This window comes from Tamandua tetradactyla, chromosome 18 (genome assembly GCF_023851605.1).
Source record: "Tamandua tetradactyla isolate mTamTet1 chromosome 18, mTamTet1.pri, whole genome shotgun sequence".
In the NCBI taxonomy this organism is placed as follows: Eukaryota; Metazoa; Chordata; class Mammalia; order Pilosa; family Myrmecophagidae; genus Tamandua; species Tamandua tetradactyla.
Window position 1 is genome coordinate 143,290 of NC_135344.1, and position 22,238 is coordinate 165,527.

The 22,238-nt window shown below is 35.5% G+C and overlaps 1 pseudogene; it reads left to right on the forward strand.

Annotated features, from left to right (window-relative positions):
• The first annotated feature begins 3,346 nt into the window (after positions 1–3,346).
• On the forward strand, positions 3,347–7,416 carry LOC143662786 (olfactory receptor 5L2-like; annotated as a pseudogene).
• Positions 7,417–22,238: the final 14,822 nt, after the last annotated feature.

The following is a 22,238-nucleotide window of genomic DNA, read 5'->3' on the forward strand; positions in this document are numbered from 1 at the left end:
GAAGGGATGAAATTGCATATGGTAACTTTTCAACAGTGTTCAATCCTTGTATGGTTAGAATTGATGGAAAAGTCAATTTAATGTGAATGTTTCCCACATCTGCAGATAATACGTCTTCAACAAAAGAATGGGGCCAGAGCCTAGTACCTGAGTCAGGTTACTCTCATATTATTTATATTATGTACATTTATTATTTTAATGTTGAAATTTTATGCACTTACTTCAGTGGCATATTCATCTTTAACTTTATCTCCTATATTTCATAACCTTGCATCCCAATATTGGATAAGCCATTGATATATTATAATCTTTTTTTGTGAAAGAAAATAAGTACAATTCACTGAGTTTTTTCTTTTTTTCTGTGTACATATGTGCACATTGTAGTTTAGTTTTTCAAATTTTGCTCACACAAAGAAGCATGGCTCAAATAGTAATGCTGCATGATTATACCTGGATTATCCTTCAATTTTCATGTGGTAACTCTGAACACCACTAGATATTTATATGTGCTTATTTTAAGACCCTCAGCAGGCTCTACCTTACCTTGTAGCACTTTGATACTGTGATTTATCCCTGTAATAGATTTACTCCTTAACATTCTATGCATTATATGATCCCTTCCTTCTTTATGAAAGGGAAAACTAAATTTGTAGAGTCTGCTCTGTTCAACTAACGTTGTCATTGCATGACCTTGGGAAAAATTGTTAAAACATGCACTCCAGCTGGAGGGGCTGGCTATCCTTCCAGAAGGAAATGCATTTTGATAAAGTTATCAGGGTACCAGGAAGCTCCTCTGGGTCCCTAGTAAGTTCTCAGAAGACCAAACTGGGCCCCGTCATGTAAGCTAATTGGAATTCAGCCACTATTGTGTAAAGATATCATATAAACTGCATGCAAGCTGTTAGACATAGAAGGAGGGAGAATCTCATCAGAATGAGAGAGTGGATCTCATCTAGGAAGAGAATGCTCTATTCTGGATTTTTATCAGCTAGACTCTGAATGCTGTCTCTGAGATTTCCCAGAGCTCCTCTCCAGGTGTTAATGCTATCTCTTCTGGAGATGTATCTATGTCTTATTTCTAATAGTCTTCTAATTGTTTTCCTAATAAATTCTGTTTTTACATCACTGAAGTCTGCATTGTCCATGAATCTGAGCCTATAAATTAAAATGCCACAAATATCACATTACCTATTGTGTAACACTTTATTATAGGATATCCCCAATATAGATAACTCAGAGAATTTATAAGAAATAAATGCAAATAAATTTATTACTAATTGTTTTTAACTTATATTTTGTACCTTCAGTAGGGAGAAACTATTTCTTTCTCTTGCAGTATTTTGGTTCATTTTCAAGTATGGCACTGTATACATAAACGTCTTAAAAGATGTTACCTACAATAGTGGCTTTTTAGACACCAATTTATAAATATTGACTAAATCAAAAATGGGTCCAAAGAATATTTCCTCAAGGATATATTCAATCTGGAATTTCTTCCTTGATAAGCAAAGAGCAAAATGTTCTATGTGGTGATGGGCTTTTGGAACCACAGATGGAAACTGGGACCTATGAATGGTGGGATATAATCTGGTCTACTGCTAGTCTGCTCTATGGCACATAAAAAAAAAGTGTGACTGGAATGTACAAAGAAAGTGATAAGCCTGAAAGTAGTGGGGAGATGAAAGCCTTCTGATTGTGAAAATTTATGGTAGGCTCTGACACCATACCACAGTTCTATTCACTACAGTAAGACCTATTCTCAAAAGAGGGGGTTTTCCTTGCAGATCAACGATGGCTCAGAGCTCCAGCTACTTTGTGCTTTCAACTGTGAAGAGTGGAGTGCATTGCATTCTGAAGATGATAACCATTTTCTAAATACTGAGCAGGAACTATTTTCTGTAATACATGGGTCGGTGACACTAGATAGCTACTGGTCCATTCCTTAATGCAATTTTATCGATATATGTTTACATACCATGCAGTCATCCAAAGTTTACCATTTTTGATTCACAGTATCATCATATGGTTGTGTTATCATCACCACAATACATTTTTGAAAATTTGATTACTCAAAAATGAATAAAATGAAGTATAAAATAAAAAAGAGGCAGTGTGATGGTGGCTCAGAGACATAATTCTCATCTGTCATGCTGGACACCTGGGTTGGATTCCCAGTGCCTGCCCATGCAAAAAAAAAATAATAATTAAAAAAAATACCGAAAACATCCCATACCACTTATCAGCTGTGTGCTGGTTTGAAACTGTTATGTATCCCAGAAAAGCCACATTCTTTTAACCTAATCCAGTGTTGTGGAGGCAGACCCACTGTAGGTTGGATTCCCTTGAGCAGGTAATTTCCATGTAGATGTGACCCTTCCTCTAAAGGTGGGTCCCAGTGAACTTACCTGAGTCCTTATAAGGGCTCACAGAGAGAGAAATTGCTCAGAGCAAATACAGAGATGAAACAAGGTGCAGAAGTTTAGAGATGCTTGGAGACAGAAACTCAGAGAAGAGACCACTGGAACCAGAAGCCCAAAGCAACGAAATCTTGGAGCAAAAGGTTAGCAGATGTCACCATGTGACTTTCAATATGACATAGAAAGCCTGGATGTGACCAGTCTTTCTTGAATGAAGGTGTCCTCTTTTACATGCCTTAATTCGGATATGTTCATTACTTTAGAACTGTGCACTTGTAACTTAGTTAGTCCCTTTCATAAAAGCCAATCCATTCCTTGGATATTGTATTCCAGCAGCTTTAGCAAACCAAAACACCTGCCTTATTATTTATTTATGTTTTGTCCTTATTTGTTTACTCAACTGTCCATATACTGAATAAAGGGAGTGTCAGAGAAGGTTTTCACAACCACACAGTCACACTGTAAAAGCTGTATAGTTTTATAATTGTTTTCAAGACTCAAGGCCACTGTACTACAGTTCAGTGGTTTCAATCATTTCCCACTACTTACTTCAATACACTGAAAAATGAAAAGGGACAGCTATATAATATATAAGAATAATCCTCTAGAATGAGCTCTTGACTCTATTTGCAATCTCATCCACTGAAAATTTATTTTTTTTCATTCTTTTCCCTCTTATGATCAAGAAGGATTCCTCAATTCCACAGTACTGGGTTCAGACTCACCCTGGGAGTCATGTCCCACATTGTTAGGGGAATTTACACTCCTGGGAGTAATTTCAACATGGGGGGAGGGCAGTAAGTTTACCTGCAGAGATGGCTTTGTGAGGGAGAGACCATATCTGAGCAACAAAAGAGGATCTCTGGTGATGATTTGTAAGCTTAATTATAAGTAGTCTTAGGTTCTCCTCCTCATGAATAAGTTTCATAATGGCGAGCCCCAATATCAAGGACTTGGCCTATTATATTAGTAGTCCCTAGTGCTTGCAAGAATATCTGGAATTCCGCAGGTGGGGATGTTTAATATTTCCACATTTTTCCGCAGTCCCTCAAGGGGGCTCTGTAAATATTTTTTATTCTCTGCATAAACTACTCTGGAATGTATCAGAGCATCACACCAGCCTGCATAAACCAACAAGATCTCACACCCTTTCCAAGGTTCCATGTAATATGATGTTCAAATAATAAATTGACCATACAAGTTAAATTAATTAGTGGGCTAACAAAATTTAAATTTGCCTCTAACCAACTGTCAGATTGAAACTAAAGCTCTCTAAACTGCCAGCTGGTCTCATATACAGGTCAAGCCAGGCCAAAGTCAGCAAGCATTGACTAGATTAGGACAAGCACCCAGTTTATCCTGCAAGAATGAGGAAAAGTAAATGGCTCTTCTTTTAAGCCAATATGCTTTCAAGTGGCTTGCTATTTAGCCATTAGGGTCAGCCTCTTTCTCAAGTTTTGGAAAGGTTACAAAAGTAATTGTTCTAGTTTGCTAGCTGTTGGAATGCAACATACCTGAAACAGAATGGCTTTTAAAAGGGGAATTTAATAAGTTGCTTGTTTGCAGTTCTAAGGCTGAAAAAATGTCCCAATTAAAATGAGTCCATAGAAATGTCCAATCTAAGGCATCCAGGGAAAGATACCTTGGTTCAAGAAGGCCAATGAAGTTCAGGGTTTCTCTCTCAAGTGAGAAGGCACATGGAGAACACGGTCACAGTTTCTCTCTTGGCTGGAAGGGTATATGGTGAGCAAGGCATCATCTGCTAGTGTTCTCTCCTGGCTTCCTGTTTCACGAAGCCCTTGGGAGGTGTTTTCCTTCTTCATCTCCAAAGGTCGCTGGCTGATGGGCTTTCTCATGGTTATGTCATTCTTCTCTGCTCTCTCTGAATCTCCATTCTTCAAAATGTTTCCTCTTTTATAGGACTTCAGAAACTTATCAAGACCCACCCAGTAGAGACACACCTCCACCTAATCCAGTTTAACAGCTACTCTTGATTGAATCACATTACCAGGGAGATGATCTAATTACAGTTTCAAAGATACAATGTGGAATAGGGATTAGAAGAAGAGGCTACCTTTACAAAATGGGATTAGGATTAAAACATGGCTTTTCTAGGGTCCATATGTCATTTCAAACCAGCACAGTAATTTTCCGAGGTTTATTATATGACAATTAAGGATATTTATGTTTTCACTTAAAGGCACTTTCTTAAACAATGCAGTGAATACATTTGGAAATGTCAAAATATTGTCAATTTCATTAAACATCACAAATATAACATTTTATTAAAATTGCATTTTCATTTGTGCTTTAATTACATTTTCATGGAAAACAGGGGGTTTCACATTTAAATTATTCAATTTAAGTGTAATAAGCATGGTATTGATTTCACTCAGGTTTTTTTTTTTTGCATGGGCAGGGATCAGAAATTGAAATTGGGCAGGTGAGAATTCTACCACTAAGCCACTGTGGCCCGCCCAAACTCACATTTCTTTTTTACTTGAATAAATCTTTATAAACACTCCAAAGTTCCTTAGGTCTAAAATAAATAGTAAGAGAGCTTGGGAGTGAGTGGGCTTCCTAGATGATGCAAGTTTGCAAACAATAGCTTTTAGAAATGTTCTTACAGTTTTTCTCTCTAGGAATGCTCTCCTCCAAGAGGGATGCATCATGTGGCCAATAGTTTGGAGATTAGCTCTATTTTATGTTTCCTTTCAAGACATTACCATATACATTAAAACATATGACTAATGCCATTCCTTTCCATGGACAATGTCTTAGTTTCTTGGCTGCTAAAATAAATACCATCCAATGGGTTAGCTTAAACAACAAGAATTTATTGGCTCATGGTTTTGAGGGTAAGTGAAGTCCAAAATCAAGATGTGAACAAGGCAATTACCTCTCCCTGAAGATTCTGTAATCCTTTGGCTGGTTGCCCTTTCTGTTGGCTTTTTCTTCTGTGTCCAATTTCCTTTGCTTAAAAATACTTAAGCCATATTGGACTAAGATCCACCCTCATTCACTTTGGTCATTATTTAATTGATAACATTTTCAAAGTTTCTATTACAAACTTGTTCACACCCACAGGACAAAGGGTTGATACTTGAACATGCTTTTTTGGTGGATCTAATTCAATCCCCAGCAGAAAAAAATATGAGAAATCCAGAAAGATTCCTAGTGGGAATTTTCAATACCAGAGGCTATTAAATGGGGATGCTCAATCTTCAGAATTAATTTAATAGTGATACATTACTTTTAAGTTTAATATCATAAGTAATGCTGTAGAGTGTTAGTAGGCATTTTTGTTATTCATTTCTTATTTGCATCTTTGGTCAGTTCTTGTGATAGAGTGAAAGAAATGAAATCAATTTATGAATTATCTAATTTTAGGGTTTCAGGGCCATTTTTACAAGAAAGGTTATGGGAGCAGTATAATATTTAACAGTATTCAATTCCTTAAACCCTGGCCAATATTCAAGAGAATAGTTAACAAAATCATTATGGTAATGTCTTCGAAAAATACCGATAGGGTGTAAAAAGTTACAGATATCAACACAAAATGAAAACTTCTGATTTAGTAATTTTAAAAATACATTTATCCCATTATTTCAAAGGAAAACTGAGGGAAGAGTATTTTATATTGTAAACTTTACTTTCTAGGATCCCAGGTTTGAATAATTATTTGAAGGACTTTTGGGGAAACATGAAATTTAAACCATGGCACAATAAAGCAAATTAAATACAATTTTACCTTCTTTCTAGTGATTTTATCCCAAAGATAATTTAAAGAGTCTCATAAGCTTCTGTAGCTATAATTGTTTTGTAATGATTTTTGTGAACTGTGAGCTTTGTTCATTTGTATTCCACTATTTCTGAATTACTCCTAAACTTCACAAAAGCCGTGTCCTATTTCTTTGTTGCCAAAATTATTTCATTTAATTATTCTCATATCTGAGTTTAGGAGAGAACAAAGTTGAATTTTTAATTCTATAATGGAGAAGGAATTTTAGTTTAGTTTTGTTTTCTTTTCTTTTTCCCAGTCCCAAATAAAGTGGGGACACAGCAGGGAAACTGCAGCACCATGTCAGACTTCATTCTCCTGGGATTATCAGACCTCCCTGAGTTGAGCATCTTCCTCTTTCTCATGTTCCTTCTGATCCATGGAGTCATACTGCAGCAACTGGGCATGACCACAGTGATCCATGACAGCTCTCAGCTTCACACCCCGATATATTTTTCCTTAGCCACTTATTCCCTGTGGATTTCTGAAACTCCATGATCACTGTGCCTAAGATGCTGGCCAATATCTTAGACAAAGCCAAGAACTATTTCCTTCCTGGGATGTACTTTACAGTTTTTCTCACTTTGGTCATGTGTAATCACTGAGGTCATGCTGCTTGCTGTGATAGCCTATGCCCATTTTGTGACCATCTATAATCCACTGTTGTACATGGTTGTCATGTTGCAGGAGCTCATGACAGTCTGGCATCTGCATGGAATAGTGTATTCTCTGCTTCACATGTATTTAGCTCTTCAGATCCCATGCTATAGATCAAATGTGATTAACCACTTCTGTGATTTGCCCCCTCTCTTATCTCTTGCCTGCTCTGCTGTGTCTAGGAATGAATAGATGCTCTTTATTGTGGCCACTTTCAATGAGATCAACACGATCATGATCATTCTCACCTCCTATTTGTTTATTCTCATTGCAATCCTGAAGATGCACTCTGTAGATAGAAGGTGCAAAGCCTTTTGCACCTGCCTCTCCCATCTTACAGCCATTGTTATCTTTCATGGAAAAATTCTTTTCATTTATTGCCAGACCAATTCTGTCTATAGTCTGGAAACTGATAAAGTGGTCAAAGTGTTCTATACTGCAGTGATTTCCATGCTGAATCACCTGATCTATAGCTTGAAGAAGAAGGTTGTGAAAGCAGCTCTCAGGAAAAATGGCAGTCTTCAAAATACCACTTTAGAGAAAATTTTTAACAGTAGCTAGATTTCCTGGTGGAGTGTGATGGAGGGCTGAGTAAGTGGATTGCAGTGTTGGAATTGAGTGAACAGTAAGTTGCTAGATAGTTCTGAATGAGTCTTTTTGATTCAGTTATTTTATGCTTTTTCAATTTTCAAGAGTTTCAGGACTCAGAAAAATAACTTCCCATATAAAAAGAACTTTTTTAACTAGGGGGACCTTCAGCTTCTTTTGCAGAACCAGATATGGCAGCAAGATCCCCAGGCATCCCACATGTTCATTCACATCGTTGCATGCCTCACAACTTTTTTCCTTTTTGTAGCAGCACAACCTTCATTCATAAGTATGTACCATCGTTCACAAATCTACTTCTCTGTGCATTCTTCAGCCACCTGCATTCATTGGGTGCCATGTATAGGGCTCAAAGTCCATAGTCCATAAAAACTCTGAATTTCAGATAATTTCATTGTTCCCAAGAGAAAGAAAACCAATAAACACACCTCACCAAATAGGATATCTAAACCTCCTCTTGTTGTTGCTGTGGTAGTGCTGATGGTTTCCTTTTGGACAAAGCCCATAGCATGCAATAGCAGTTTTCCCCCTGAACCCTGGACTTAAACATTCTTTGTACAGGAACTGTATCTTTGAAGTACCACTTGCAAAAACTAATTCATATTTCTGGTGTTAATCAGTGGGACATGTAGGCCTATACAAACCTTGTTCATCTTCAACGTGGTAATATTACTTATAGACCCACTAGGAAGCCACCTTCACTCCTGCCTATCCCTTACTTTGAAGTTCAGCCTCATTAGCTAAGGGCTCACCCATCTCCAGCTTCTATGTATCTCTAAGTTTTCTATATTCTGTATAGTAAGCCTCTGATAATGCTTTATGCTGGTCATAAAAGTTTTATCATACAGTGTCTATCCTTTTGTGTCTGGTTGGTTTCATTCAGCATTATGTCCTCAAGGCTCATCCACCTTGTCATGTGCTTTGGGACATCATTTTGTCTTGCTGCTGTATGGTGTTTTATCTTATGTGTGTACTGCATTTTGTTGATCGACTCATCTGTTGATGGGCATTTGGTTTGTTCCCATCTTTTGATGATTGTGAATAAAGCTGCTATGAACAAGAAAAAAAAGATCCCCAGGCATGCTGGTGTGGCACCCATCAGAAGGCACCACACCCATCAGAAATGACAAACAGTCATGTAGTCAAGACCTATCCCTGCATGATAACTCTCCCCTCCTAGCATGGTTTTTCATAAAAAACCACAGCTCTCAGAAAGAGAGCTGGGGCATTTCCTTCCTTTTCACTGGTAGGTTTCACTGACTCCACCTGCTTTCTTCCCTCAATAAATCTGTTAAGCTATCACTCACTGTCCTAAGTGGAATCCTTCATGACTCCATTCCTACAAAGAGTAGAACTGAGTGTATTTCAAAATGTTCATCCAATATTTTGTTTTTCCTTGATGTGTTTTGTCTAAGAGGAAAAGAGAAATGGCACTGCTAAGAAACAGGCATTTAATATGCTGCAAAACCTTTATGAATCTAATAAATAACCCATGATAACTACACTTTCTTTCTGTATCCACCATGGAAACTAGGATTCTTTTCAAAAGCATGCTCCTATTTTCCATGTTACATATTTGCATTCATTTGTATAATTATTATAATAAATTATTCATTTGTATAATTTGTATAATAAAAAACCCATGATAACTACACTTTCTTTCTGTATCCACCATGGAAACTAGGATTCTTTTCAAAAGCATGCTCCTATTTTCCATGTTACATATTTGCATTCATTTGTATAATTATTATTATCATTAACAATATTTCTGATTATCTTGTCACTTATTTTTTCTTCTGGTCTTCATAATTTCTATGATCTAGTCATAGTGGGTCAAATTACTCCTATAGCTCATAAATGGATGTCTTCTCTTCTGCATATACTCTTTGCAAGTATCTGCTTTTCCTCAACTCTCCTTTCTTCACCATTTCTCAACATGCCTAAATCACACCTCTCCATTCAGTCACTATTAATATGCATGAATTAACACTTTAATTGTTTTTCTGTTTCATGTCAGTTTCTACATTTCATTTACTTTTTGAAAAAAGAAAAGATTCTCTCCTTTTTTTTCATTCATCCAGTAATGATGTGAGAATTATATTGAGCTTGAGTCCATGAAACCATGATTTTGATCATGATTTTTTCTTTTGTTACATAATTTTTCACTTACAATTTCAGTTTCCTGAAGTTTATATGTTGGATAATACTGCCAACCTCACAGCATTATATTGAGATTATATTTTGAGAATGTATTTGACATATGACAGCTCACTGGACCAGAGGAGGTACTTACTTAATGTCTATTTAAATGAAGTCATTGTGGCCTGGGGTTATTTTCATTTTATTCTTTCACTACCATTAGCATATTATTGTTTTCTTTCATTTTTATTTTATTAAATGGTTAATGAATAAATACTGGTGAATAATGCTTTCCCTTCAATTCCTATAATATAAGCAGCCTTGTATGTTTCCTTGGTTGTTGATGTTCAGTCACCAAGGACAAGCTTTGTCGGGGAGGTTGTTTCAAAGAAAATTTTCCTCATCAATGGAATAAATGGTATATGTATCAGACAATGTATGAACTGGGGACACTATATTGACTTTCAAGGATTATGAATTGGCTTAAAATTGTCCACATCTTCATGAGTATTATATCATTTAGGATTCTCTCACTAAAACAAATCCTTAATGGGATTTAATACATGAAATTTTAGATGTAGAGAAGCTGAAACAGTACAAAGGAGATACTATGTATTAATTGAAGGATTATTACCTTCAAGAAACAGCTATTATACTTGACATTGGGAGACAAAAGAGAAAGAGATATTGTTGTCAGAATCTCAGCGCTTAGAGGAAGCTCTCCACTCAGCAGCTAACTCCTTGAGTAAGAGTCCTAGCTCTCAGGGTGTTTTAGGCCTCAGTAGTTTTCACACATCAGGTGGCATATCCCATAGGGACTTTGAACAACAAATTCTACTGTCCCAACCTCTGAAGAGAACAGTGAAGTAATAAAAAGCTGTTAGCCAAAACCACGTGTCTATTTCTGCTGGATTCACCTAAATGGTCATTGGAAAACTAAACAAATCCCATGCCTCTCTTTTCTCCACATCTTTACAGTCCTCTCTTTCTCTTATTTCCCACTCCCCACCTCCAATTCCTCCACTTAGCAAAATCTAACAGGAAGACAGATACCAAGATGTAAGGAGAACGAACTGTTTAGATTCCCTGAAACATTATCACTGACTGAAGAATGGAAAAGAAGACACAGAGATGAAACAATGGACACCAAAACAACTTTAGATTGCAAGACATCTAAATGCAAGGAAGAGATTCTTTTGCTACTTATTATCTCCCCAGAGTGAATAAATCTCTCTAGATCTGACTACTTAAATAAGCATCGAGATTCTTCAGCCTTTACCCATTATATTAATCATAGATACAATTGATACTTTGTAACATTTGTAAACCAGATATGATGGAGAAAATGGTGCTGTTGTTGATGGTCACCCTTTAAGATCTAGGTAAGTGAAGTTACATGGATCCATTTCAAAGTGTAAATCTAATGCTTTCCCTTCAATTCTTATAATATAAGCAGCCTTGTATGTTTCCTTGGTTGTTGATGTTCATAGTCACTAAGATGAAGTTCCATTGGGAAGGTTGATTCAAAGGAAATTTTCCTCATCAATGGAATATTCTCTTAGCAGTTGGTGACTTCAATGATATGACAGAATTGAAGGGATGCTTCAGCATTAGGAAGGGCATGAGGGAGAGACATACATGACTGAACTGTAAATCCCATTCACTATAATTGTGTACTTTCTCATTTTGTATATCCAGTTAAAGTGGTATATTTGAAGTGAGTCACCAAGAAAAATATATAAAGATCCATAATCAGTATAACAATATATTTTGAATAAAATAAGGCTTTGGAAAAATTCTAATGTTGATTTTACCCAAAAGAATAGATCATTTATGCGCTAACTTGAAAATTTGGAACAGAAGATAAAAAAATAAAAGGGCAAAATTTGAGAAATTGAAGCATTAACTTTTCAATTATATATATATATATTTGCATGGATAGGCACAAGAAATCAAGCTCAGGTGTCTGGCATGGTAAGTGAGAATTCTGTCTCCTGAGGCACTATGGCCTGCCCTCAATGATATTTTAAATTATTCTCTATGAGATTTGCCCTATTTCCACTTGGTATTAATGTTTTCTTTTTTTTTTTTTAACATGGGCAGGCACCGGGAATCGAACCCGGGTCCTCTGGCATGGCAGGCAAGCGTCCTTGCCTGCTGAGCCATCGTGGCCTGCCTGATATTAATATTTTCATAATGACTTGCAAGATATTTTATATTTTAAGAACACTGATCCTAAGGAATATAATGAGAAATTATAATAATTTGGCATTTGTCATTTAATGTTACATAGTATGCATACATCTTATTGCATAGTTTATTTTTTAAGTACTTATATTAATTTCTTTTGCAATGTAAAGAATAAAAGCAGTATAAATCATCTTACTATATTCTATGTTTCATCTTGAATTTTATGCTGTTTTTAAAAAATTAAATCTTTATGTCTTAAATTTATTGGTTTTTATGTAATTTTGCATTTTTGTTGACTGAATGTAAATAAAGAAATTGTTTAACTCCTCTTTTTGTGATAACAATTGTGTAGTAATTTTCAAAACCCTATTTATTTCCTTATCTACTGAAACTATATCATTGATTGGAGTCAATAATTTACCATTTGGAAATAGCGAATGCTTATATTTCTCCCCTAACTTGGCAAACGATGATTACATTTTTGTGAAGGAAGAGACAATGTCCTTTTTATTTTTTAACATGGGCAGGCATTGGGAATTGAACCCAGGTCTCTGGTATGGCAGGCAAGAACTCTGCCACTGAGCCACCATTGCCCACCCAACAATAACCTTTTAAATAGCATTCTGAGAAATGAAAATCCATATAGTTTAAATGCTCTGACCAATGTTTTAAAATTAGTAGATGACACTTTACTTATTTATTTTTGCATGGGCAGGAACTGGGAATCGAACCTGGGTTTCTGGTATGACAGGCAAAATCTCTGCCACTGAGTCATCATTGCCCACCCAGTAGGTAACATATTAAAGTCATCTTTATAATATGGCTTCAATCACACAGGCAAAAACACTTTTTCAATATTATTTCATTCTTCAGCTTTATTTTCAAATTACCTGTGGTATCTCCCATAGCAACTATGTAGGATATGATTTATATGAGTATTTTTCATCATAAGTTTAACTTGAAAAAGGAAAATCTTTAGCCACTTCCAGTGTATAACAGCTATCTGACATCCATCATGATACATTTGAAATACATGGATTGTTATATTTATCTCAATTTATCTTGTCCTTGAACTCCTATTTAAATTCCACTTATTACCTAGAGCTACATACCTATTAATCACAGTAGTGCATTCCTTTGCAACAATAATACAATTAAAACTAAAAACATGTAACTGACCTTTTGTTTCCTGTGGTAATACATTTCTATGTAATTTTTGTCTGAATGAATTATTATTTCAACCATCGTTACTATGGTCTCTATACAAAAATTTAAATATATTAAAATTTTTGGTCGCACATTCAGAGAAACTTACAAGACATCATTGGAACTGCATCTCAATGATATTGATAGGCCAGATTTATTTTTTCTTTATTAAAAGTAGTCAAGTTATCCATTTTCTTACTCCTAGAATAATACTGATTTCAGCATCCTTAAATTTGATCATGTTAACAAAGATGAAATTAGAATCATGTTGCCATTTGTAAATAACAATGTCACTCAGTTTTTTAATATAATCACCAGAATATGTCAGAATTTTCATGCTTAACCATTAGTGAATATTTTAATAATTAATTAAATGTGATTATGCATTTTATCCTATTTGGTTAAAAGCAAATCTGCCCATTTCCTTATCTTCAAATGGAATTTTTATGTAGTCATTTAGACACATTAACTGTTTTGTTCCCTAAGAAGTTTATAAAAAACAAGGAGGGCAAGCTTTAGTGAGATTTATTAAATGAAAATTTAAAAAGCTTGTTAAAATCTCAATTACTTAAATCTTTTTTAAAAGATAAAATCAGAGTTCCTCCTTCAATTTAGGAGGCAGATGTGTAGAAAGAGATTTTTTTCCCACTCTTACAGCACAAAACACTAGATATTCTGTGCACTGGTTTGAAAGGGTGTACGGACCCTAGGAAAGCCATGTTTTAATCAAAATCCCATTTTGTAAAGGCAGAATAATCCCTATTCACTATTGTATGTTTGAAATTGTGATCAGATCATCTCCCTGAAGATGTAACACAGTCAAGCATGGTTGCTAAACTGGATTGGGGGAAATGCAAATCCACCCATTTGGGTGGGTGTTGATTAGTTTCTGGAGTCCTATAAAAGAGGGAACACTTTGGAGAATAAGTAATTCAGGGAGAGCAAAGCAGAATGACATAGCCACAAGAAGCAGAGTCCACCAGTCAGTGTCCTTTGGAGATGAAGAAGGAAAATGCCTCCCAGGGAGCTTCATGAAACAGGAAGCCAGGAGAAGAACCTAGCAGGTGACACCATGTTCACCATGTGCCCTTTCAGATGAGACAGGAAGGCTGACCGTGTTCACCATGTGCTTTTCCAGATGAGAGAGAAACTCTGACTGTGTTCACCATGTGCCCTTCCACTTGGGAGAGAAACTCTGAACTTTATCGGCCTTCTTGAACCAAGGTATCTTTCCCTGGATGCATTTCTATAGACTTGTTTTAATTGGTACATTTACTCGGCCTTAGGACTTATTAAATTTCCCTTTTTATAAGCCACTCTGTTCCTGGTATATTGCATTCCAGCAGCTAGGAAACTAGAGCATTCTGAAAAATCACAATTTTTTCTGGGTTCCATTACATACCAGGGGACACTGGACAACTGAACAACACAAGCTTTGAGTAACAAATAATAGCATCTACTTCTAGGACAGGAAGAAGAATCTTGGGAGATATCCTCTCATAGGTTCAGGTGCAAAATGAAAACCTAAAGTTTAGGAGAGATTAGACATTATGAATCTTTAACAAACAAGAGAGTATCTTAGGACAAGAACTTAAAGTTTATTGACACACTTTTGTCTAAAAGTAATGCATATATCAGTCCAAAAAGGCAAAAATCCTAGCCATGATTTAAGGTGCCTTGATTGAAGAATTGAAAATGAAAGCAGGCTTCATGAAGAACAATATATCCAAGTTACCCTTTGTTTTGGTCCACAGGTTGTTATTTATGGAGGATGGAGGTTATCAATATATTTAGGCTGGTTATATCTTTTTTCTTTTTGGACATTTTGAAATGGAAGGTGGAAAGGAGAGCCAGAATATTTCCACATTGTTGGTTGCATTCTTTTTGCAGATCAATTATTGGAATGCATTACATGATAGTCGAGAATAGGAAAACTGCTGTACCTGAAATTGCCTTTATTCATGTACACTGAAAAGACTTTGGCTGCACCCAGGGACACACAGACATAAGTTTGGAACACTGTGGGCAAGATTTACATTATAAATAAGTGCGCACTTAAGACAAATACTTGAGATGGTCTCATTTAGTGGCTGCCAGCATTGGGGTTGCATTAGGGAGAATGCAGCCCCAACACTGGCTCAAAGCCATATAATTGGGAAAACAAAGCAGCATGATGATTAGACTTCAACTTTGGCCAAATTGCACCCCCCTGTGCTTCAGCAATTGCTGATAAATTGATTAAGAAAGAACTGATATCTTGTTCAGATTATTATGATGATTAAACTACATAGTTTTGCATAACATTTAAGACCTTTGAGTGGGATTATAAAAACAGTACATGAGTGGATACTTGTATAATGTTGAGGACAGGTTCTTGCACATAAGTGCTCTGTTGTGTAAGCTATTCATATAATTTCCTGACCTGAATACTAATTTTCTTTCTGGTATGTGTAGTAATTCTGCTGTGGCTTAGATCCTATGGCTTGCATGAAGATAGGAGAGTTTGTCATACTGTAAGACAACATGTCATATCGTAAGACAATGAGAAAGGGAAAGTTTCTAAGAAATATTCATGTAATTTCAGAATGGAAAAATGAGCTGTGGCTCACATACACAATACTGGAATGCAAAATTCCATAATGCACTAAGAGATTTGTTAGGAAGCACCAGTGGTTTTAAATAATTGTTTCTCAAATTAGGATTAAGAAAAAAAAATCCTTATGATATGCCATAGAGATTAATTGTCTCTTGTAGTGTCCATAGAATTAGTATTATTTATTTGTTTTTTACTTATTTATTCCTTAGAGAATAATTATTATTTTCAAAAATTATGGTATCTAGTTCCCAGGAGCTCAATTATAGTATGATGTTTTAGCTCTATTACATACACACTCTGAAATTTTCAGGACCAGAGTGGAAATGCCTGTCCATCAGTTTTGTTAGCTAAAACTAGACTCAAGTTACAGAAAATTTTCTGAGCAAAAGTTATTCTAAAAGTAGGTCGAATTCAGCCCTTCTGATTAGAGAACTTTTAACAGAGCCCATCGTCTGGTGTAACTTATGGCTGGAAATACTTTTTTTACATTGAGGTATTTGATGGGAAATTGGGAGAATTATCATCTGAACATAAATATAGGATAACATCTACTAGTGTGAGAAAGAACATAGACTTAAAAAATGGTATATCATTTCCTTATTCTTTCCCTCTTTCTGCCCCTGCCCTCTTTATTTAATATCAGTGTCCTTTGTGGAATCTGGTCAAAGTGACTGTGGAGAGGCTCCCTAAATGTCACCTTAATTCTGAAAATTGAAGTAGTGTGTCCATCAGCAGGCCAGGGAGAGTCAGGGATATATGAACCATCTCTGTTGAAGAAAGAAAATATATTCTTTTGAAGTATCTATTGCATTTACCACAACCTAATTTCCTACTACTGGCCGAGTAAATTTGGGAGAATAGTTTCCAAGTTCATATTCCTCTTTTAACTTGGGCATGTAAATAATTCACATATTTTTGATTAAGTATAGAAGAAAGCCTAACCCAGGACCACGTTCTTTAAATTTAATCCAAGATATGGAAAAAAATTCCAGGTTGCATGACTTCTTCACACAATTTTCATTGCACACAGTGTGAAGTCAGTTATGCACTCCTCCTGCAACCTCAGATCTCACAGTCCCAAATAACGGGATTGCAGAAAAACTCATCTGGGTAAAATTATGTTACTGACAGAATGAACTAAAACAAAGTGTATACTATATACTAATCACAAGAGGTGAAGCACTGATTGAACAGAGCTTATTAAGTTTATCAGGAAACAGGTGTCAATTTCCAAATGGCCATAAATCATGTCATTGAATCTATTTCATATTCATCAAACCCACCTAACATAATAGAACATCTCAATTAAATTCTATTGTGGTAATGAGTGTGGTAATAAACCTGTGGAACAAGAACATGAAAGCAGTACTCATGAAAATGTAGAGATTCAAATTATCCCTTCAGTAGCTTATTCCTTAGCTGAAATTAGGATTTCAAATGGAAATGTTAGAGAGAAGCTTGTATTTGGGTAGATAAGGATGAAATGGTAAGGAGAGATGGATTTTTGGAGTTAGGTTTTGTGTATCCTCCTCTATTGTCCACTCACCTTGATCCTTATTTTAAAATACCAAATATGGACAGAGCATAATTTAAATGCATCTGTCAGCTTTACTGCTCTTTTCCAATCCCTAAGTGACTGAGTAGGTATCTGGGATGTTTTCTAAAGTCTCCATTTTTGGGATCTAAGCAACACCAATTCTAACAAAGAGAAACTAGGAAGACATGTCTTTACAACAATGTTAAGCTATATGTGCCCCTTCTTATTGAACTGACTTCACTTATCTTCCAGAAAATTTTTATATGCAACTTATTTCATATTATTTGCATTTCCTGGAAAACTCTGGGCTGTTTCCCATGGGTTTATGTGCATTTGGATTATTTTTAATTATATTTTATTTATCTTCTTTTTATTATCTTTTCTGCTGCAAGGGTATATATTAATTTCAGAAATTTTTCATATCTAAAGTGGATATAATATTCTAAATATCAAAATAATTATGATGATTAAATAAATATTACATGTACATTATTAGAGCTACATAACATATATTCCAATTGTTTAAACAGGTATCTGATATTGTTACTATTGTTTTTACCTTTATATTTTGCTTACCATGACACTTTAGTTCTTCATTAGCTAAATAAATCAGGTATTTAGAGTATCCAGAATCTAGAGTGCACTTGTCATTAGGGCTTCAGGGACACATAGTTTCTCAGTAGTGTGGATGATTACCTGCCTTTTTCTCCTTCATAGATATCAGTGCCATGAGTATAATGACTCATTATTATGTTTTTAACACAAGGCAGCCTGTATTAGATTCAGCTTCAAAAATTTTTCAAATATCAGGTTTCACTTCTGTGCTCCTTATAAGACCCTTAGCACTTTTACCTTACATTGTACCTCTTTGAGTCCCTTATCTATCCCTCTAAAAAACTTGTACATTAACTACTTATTCATTATTTGATCCCTTGCTTCTTTATCACAGAATCCTCCTCAGTGGAGATACTAAGTGAATTTCTATGAAATGAATGTACATTTACTATTGATTGTTTCTAACCTAGATTATTTGCCTCTAATAGAAACTATTTCTTTCTCTTGTAGTATTTTGGTCCATTCTCAAGTGTGGCAATGTATACATAAGTGATTTAAAAGATATTGCCTAATATAGTGGCTTTTTTACACACCAATTTGCAAATACTGACTAAATCAAAGACCGTGTTCTAGTTTGCTAGCTGCTGGAATGCAATATACCAGAATAAGAATGGCTTTTAAAAAGGGAAATTTAATAAGCTGCTAGTTTACAGTTCTAAAACTGAGAAAATGTCACAATTTGAACAAGTCAATAGAAATGTCCAATCAAAGGTATCCATCCAGGGAAAGATATCTTGGATCAAGAAAGTGGATAAAGTTCAGGGTTTCTCTCTCAAATTAGAAAGCACATGGCAAACACGGCATCCATCTGCTAGCTTTCTCTCCTGGCTTCTGGTTTCATGAAGCTCCCCGGGAGGTGCTTTCCTTCTTCATCTCTAAAGGTTGCTGGCTCATGTACTCTGCTTTGTGCTGATGCAGCATTCTCTGCTCTCTCCACATCTCCCATTCTCCAAAACATTTCCTCTTTTATAGGACTGTAATAAACCAATCAAGACCCACCCAAATGGGTGGAAACATGTCATCACCTAATCCAGTTTAACACCCACTCTTGACTAAATCACATCATCCAGGGAGATGATCTAATTACAGTTTCAAACACATAGTATTGAATAGAGATTATTCTACCTTCACAAAATGATATTTTGATTAAAACATGGCTTTTCTGGGGGGGCATACATCCTTTTAAACCAGCACAGACCAGTTCGAAGAATATTCTCCCAAGAATATTATCAGTCTGAAATCTCTTTCTCAGAGTAAACAAACAGCTAAATATTCTATGGGGTGAGAGTGTCTTGGAGCCAGAGATGGAAACTGGAACCTATGAATGGTGGGACATATTCTGGTTTATTGTTAGTCTGCTCTATGGCACATAAAGAAAGTGTGGCTGGAAAGTTGAATGAGCTAAACCCAAAGAGGAAGGAATGAAGATAAACTAGAGAGGAAAGCCTTCTGACTGTGAAAATCTTTGCTGGGCTCTAATTCCATACCACAGTGCCACTCACTGCAATAGGACCTATTTTCACAAAAGAAGATGCAGCTCAATAAAGGGGCCAGTTTGTGTTTTTTGTTGTCAAAATTGGACTGTATTGCCATCTGAGGATGATAAAAAATCAAGTCTTTCTTCCTAAATACTCCTAAGGAAATACTCTTTGAAGTGCATAGATCAGTTATAATAGATAACTACTGGCCCATTTTTAGCTAAATGTGCCATTTTGTTCATGGATCTATGGTTAGTGTCACATGGGATAACATAAAATCAGGTACAAATGGGTTAATTATTTAAACTCACTTGTTGGGTATGTAAAATTTCAGATTCAGATAAGGAATGTGGTTCCTGGTATTGGTCATGGCACAGACATAGCAATGTGGGACCAGCATCAGTAGCCATGGAGAAACAAGTACTGAGTTTAACCAGCAGTGAAGGCAGAGTCAGGAAGAACAAGTACTAATGCAGCTGAGCAGAAGGCTAGAATCTATAATGGGTGTTTGCAGACTTGATGAGCAGGAGTCTGCAAGCTTGGTGAGCACAAGTCTGTAGACTCAGTGAGTTTTAAAAAGGATAGTAGAGGGAGCCTGGAGGCTTCCTTTCATGAGACAATTTTGTGGAACATATACCTTTTTGCCAGCTCTGGGTTTACAGTCCCTGGGTAGGTAGTTCATTGTTAGGAGCTCTGTATAATCTTGGAAGCTCTCTTTGAAATATTTGTTCCTGTGATAATAACCAACATTGTACCAGTTTGAAAGGATGTATGTACACTAGAAAAGCCATGTTTTAATCCTAATCCCATTTTGTAAAGGCAACCATTTCTTCTAATCCCTATACAACACTATATACTTGGAACTTTAATTAAATTATCTCCCGGAGATGTGACTCAATTAGGAATGGCTGTTAAACTGCATTAGGTAGAGATGTGTCTCCACCCATTCCAGGTCAGTCTTGATCAGTTTTACTGGAATCCTTTAAAAAAGAAGCACTTTGGAAAAAGTTAGAATAACAAGAGAGAAAGCCTTGAGATTCTGAGAGAACAGAGAATGCCACAGCACCACAAAGTAGAAAATCCACCAGCCAGTGACTTTTGGAGATGAAGAAGAAAAATGCTTGCCAGGGAGCTGGAGAGGAAGCTAACAGATGATGCTGTGTTTCCCTTGTGCCCTTCCAGCTGAGAGAGAAACCATGAGTGTGTTTGCCATGTGCCTTTCCAATTGAGAGAGAAAATCTGAACTTCATCAGCCTTCTTGAATCAAGGTATCTTTCCCTGGATACCTTAGACTGGAGACTTCTATAAACTTGCTTTAATTGGGGTATATTCATGGTCTAAAAACTGTTAACTTGAAACTTATTAAATTCCCCTTTTGAAAAGCTATTCCATTTCTTTCATATTGTATTCTGGCAGCTAGCAGTGGGGAGTTCATTGTTAGGTGCTCTGTATAATCTTGGAAGCTGTCTTTGAAATATTTGTTCCTGTGATAATAACCAGCATTTTTTGAGCTTTTAAATAATGTCACATACCCTGAAGAGTTAAATGTGTGTGTATATATACAAAGTTTTTTTTGCATAGGCAGGCACTGGGAATTGAACCCATGTCCTTGGCAGAGCAGGTGAGAATTCTTCCATTGATCCACCATGGCCCACTTTAGATACATTTTTAATCTCTTAAATAGAAGAGGAAACTAAGGTCTAATAAGGCTAATTATCTTGAGGACATACAATTAACAGGTCATTGGTAGCATACAAGATGTTAACTGGGATTTGTTTCAATTGGAAGTTCAAGTTATCTTCAAATCTCTCCCATTTTTTTTCTGTTTCTTAAAGCCAAAACAATAAAAAACTAACAAGTAAGGCAATTTATGAGTTCCCGCTCATGTGTAAAGACCATTGAGGATCCTCAAAAGAAAAGGCAGAAAAAATGCAAAGAATGTATTTTTTCCTGCACATATATGTGAAAGATGGGCAGTGGTGTCAATTTCAGATAACATGAGTATGTTTAATTTGTATACTCATGAATATATTTAATAATTTCTTCTAATAGAGTACACTGAATTGGGAAAGGATTTGAACAGTCATTGAGATGTTCTATATATAATATAAATTATTCTATTGAAACTTGAGGTATTTGAGGTTATAGAAGAAAATAACATCATCTCTAGTCAAGCAACATTTATTATTTCTCCTTCACCAATCTCAATATAGGTATTGTTTAAATTCCATATTACAAATGCACTCATACACATATACATGTTCCAATTAAATCAATTGAGACAACACAGGAAGTTTTTTATATAGATAGACAAATCTACCATTAGTTAAATTTCCTAGAGATAACCATGCTTTCTAATACATGCTATCAGATTTAAAATTTTTAACCAACAGGTGAAAATAAAACACACACATGTATAAAATATTATGAATAGAGGCATTGTATTCCTGTCTATTGAATGCATGTAATTTACTTCATCCATGCTATGGTGTATGTACAATGCTTCATATTATAAACAAGACTGATGAGTAAAATTATACATATATAATTTATTGTTTCTAGGTGTATCTTTAAAATAAGCCCTTATAAAATGGACTTAAGTAGATACCAAATTGGAGTCCATAACAAATGTTAGGTATTTCTCACATATTTTCTAATATATCTCCAGAGTCTATTCTACATTTCATATATTATTTCATATATTCAGATTTTTATTAACACCGTGATTATACCAATATAGTTGGCAATGTTTATAATCCTACAGGCATGAAATGTTTGAGGAAAGCAAAGCAGTTGCTTTCAATAAATTCCTGTATACACATTCTACATTAAAAAGTAATTCTCTTTTTTCTTTACACATGAGCAGGAACTCATAAATTGCCTTACTTGTTAGTTTTTTATTGTTTTGGTTTTAAGAAACAGATAAAAAATGGTAGAGATTTTAAGATAAGAACGTGAACTTCCAAATTGAAACAGAGTTAAAAAAAGTAATTCACTTTTCAAATGTGAGGGTAAT